Here is a 3,552-nt window from a genome sequence, read left to right as displayed (position 1 = left end):
GGATTAGCACCAAAAGGAGAGGGACAGAGAAAGAGATTATAAAAACAGACAGAAGATCTTACAAAGCATGACAGGCTGGGGTCCTTTAGAGTGATGGCAAAGAACCCAACACATTGCAATAGTTCCTGAGATCATGCCATATCCCATCACAGAAGCACCTTGATACAATGGGAATGGCACTGGTCTTGGACTAATGGTATGCAGGGTTCATAAGCCAATTCTAACATTCACTAGCTATATGACCCTGGACAAATCATTTGACATCTATGAGGTTAAGTTCCTTCATCTGTAAAAATGGAATTAATAATATGGCACTGTTGCAAAGAAGGTACTTTCTAAACTTTCAAATATTATATAAATATAAGTTGGTATTATTCCAATCATTGATATTCTTGACAAAGACCTTGAGTCACCAATAAAAAGGTTAAAGGTTCAGCATATTATATTTAAGAAGGAAGGGAAGTGTATAATCCACAATGAATAGATTTTCTTCTGAAGCAATTAAAATAAAATAAATTATGGAGCTTAGAAGGGTAAGCCTTCAGCTATCTGGAAAATCAGAAACACTTCATTACTCAGTGATGTGATATAAATCAACTCTTACCTTATTTCCACACTATGGTGGCATGTTATACTAGAAAAAGAACTTCACTTGCCTTTTCTGTAACCTTGCCCAAGACTCTAATCTCTTTGGGCCTTTGGTTTGCCTGTCTATAAAATGCGGTTAACAAAAACTTTCTAGCTGACTGCATAGCATTGTTCAACTGAGAAAAGGTGTGTGATAGCACTTAACAGTCATCAAAAGGGAGAGCTTGGAGAGAAAATAGGCACCTGTCCAAAGCATATAAAGCCAGGAGTAAACATGTAGACTTGTCTATTTGAGCACAGCTTACCAGTTCAGTAAGACAGAGGAAGCAATAAAATAGCAAAAAGAAGAGAAGAGCAGGGAAAAAAATCAGTGCCAAAATCAATACCATGTAATTTGAATAAAACCTATAATTTGCCTTCTCTTCATTGTTGTATTATTTGATGATTGGCCAATTAAACCTTCTTTCAGTATATCCCTACTGCTTTTATTTTCCTGCAGAATCCTACAAGTCTCTACATATCCTAGGAGTAGTGTAAATTCAACCTAACAACAGTAACTATTGTGCTTTTAAAAAAAATTCTCGGGACAAATATTCTTTGAAGAACATACATAGAGATTAAAACATATATGGTATTCAAAAAATGGATACATAGAGAGTCCTCCTGATTTGTGGATTCAGTTTCTGAAGATTTAAACATTCACTGCCGGGAGCCTAGAGCACACACATTGCTTAAAAAAGAAGATTAGCAGTATTAAAGATAATGAATGTAAATCAGAAGAATGGAAAGAGTACTGAAAAGGGGAGAGCTTTGGGGAGACAGTGAGTGGGCAGCTGTCCATTGTTTTGTGTCAAAAAGAAACATAGGCATTCCTCTCTTTGAAGAGAACTCCAGAGCCAATCTCTCCATAAATGGGGAGAGTTTCCTACACAACATTGTTGACAATGATTCCTATTGAGAATAACTCATCTCTGGAAAACTGATATTCCTCTATTTAATTTCTGCTTCATGAGTAAAAGTAAATTGATTATTGATTTTTTTTTTGCATGTGCATTATGGAAGGGATTTATCTTACTCATACTTGAAATGCATCCAGGTACCAGGGGAAAAAAAACATTGTACCCCTTAGTTTTGTGATTCATAGTTTCTTTCTCAGTGAAGCGATCAAACTTTCAGTGTCTAAAGATTTTGACTGATTTGCAACATAATTACTGAAGAGAAGTCTTTGAAATGGCCCAGGAAACTGATCTCTCTCTTTAAATACTTTCAACTTCTAATTTCTGGGACTAAGAGTAAGAAGCAGCTGGGAATTTCAACCTGAGGACTAGATGAAATGAGTCTCCTGAGCTCTGTCTAAAGAGCACAGATCCAGGAGCGAAGGAGCAGCTGATGAAGTTGGTTACCCATGGTAAGCAGTAGGAGAGGAAGATAACGAGGGGAAGGGAAATGAGGTGATGAGACAAACCTGGGAAGACAAATTGCATTAGGGATATGAAACCTACTACTGTAGCAGAGCCATAAACAGTTCCATTAATATTTTGACCAACCCGATAAAAGGCCTTGCAACTCTGTGCATGTCGAGTTCATCTCTGCCTTCCCCAAATTTAAATAGCTTCTGAACTTACATAAAGCTGTCCCATAAAAAAAAGTATTACAGCTAACTTCCTTTAGCATATTGTACTTTTCAAGGTTGTGCAGACACGGTTATGTGCTCCTCTGGCCATTTTTCAAGTGAATCATGGAGGTTCTTTTTCCCTTCTGTCCCTCCCTCCTTTCTGTTTGTGCCTCCCTCACACCGCTGAAACCATGTTTTCAATATTCTCTAGGTAATGATGTTGTTTTCCATCAGGCAAAGAGGAATGAAACTTACTTTAAAAAACAGTTCAGGTATACCATCAGGTACTTATGAATCAATGACACCAAAGGCTTTTATTAATAATTATTTAGCCCAAGAAAGCGACTTGTAAAGTTGATGATAGGTGGCTTACTAGGTTGGTGTAAAAACTCTTTAAAGGTTGAGATATCCTTCATCAAAACTTCCCTGATGGCAGCAGCTCAGACAATAGGAGAGCAGAGAAAAACAGAAATATAAGAAAAGGATACCGTCCTCCTGGGCTTACCTTGTCCAGAAGGGGCCTGAATACAGAGTACCCCTAGTTAAGTGCTGAGACAGCATTGTCTAGAGAGGGAATGGTTTGCAAATCATAACTGATGTTTAAATTCTACCAATGACATATGCTGGCTGTATCACTCTTGGCTAGTCTCTTAAACTCTCTGGGCTACAGGCTTTTATCTAAGACTTTAAATTGTACAATAGCTCCTGATCTGCCTTGGTAAAAGACATTTCCCCACTGGGAGTCCCTTTACCAATGAACTCATAGGTCAAAACTAAAAGTGGATATATTCACATATACATATGTACATTATATTTGTGTATGTGTGTGTATGTGTGTAATCTGTTGTTGTTCAATCACATCCAACTCTTGGTGACCCCATTTGGAGTTTTCTTGGCAAAGACACTGAAGTGATTTGCCATTTCCTTCTCCAGCTCATTTTACAGATGACAAAACTGAGGCAAACAGGATTAAGTGACTTGCCCAAGGTCACACAGTTAAGTAAGTGTCTGAAGCCAGATTTGAACTCACAAAAAAGAGTCTTCTGACTCTAGGCCCAACACTCTATCCACTGCAACACCTAGCTGCCCTCTTCTCTCTTATACACTCTCCAAATTGTTCCCATTCTCCCCTATTAGACTGTGAGCACTTTGAGAACAGTGACTCTGGTTTCTTGCCTTTCTTTGTATCCCCAGTGCTTAGTGTAGTATCTGGCTCAAAGTAGGCATTTAATAAATACTAGATTACTGGCTAGATATTAAGTTTCCCTATAGCTCTAAATGACATCATCCTACAGCTACATACACACACACACACACACACACACACACACACACACACACACACACAC

The sequence above is a fragment of the Vombatus ursinus genome, unplaced genomic scaffold (assembly GCF_900497805.2).
Source record: "Vombatus ursinus unplaced genomic scaffold, bare-nosed wombat genome assembly UNPS02015089.1, whole genome shotgun sequence".
In the NCBI taxonomy this organism is placed as follows: Eukaryota; Metazoa; Chordata; class Mammalia; order Diprotodontia; family Vombatidae; genus Vombatus; species Vombatus ursinus.
This window is presented reverse-complemented; position numbering follows the sequence as displayed.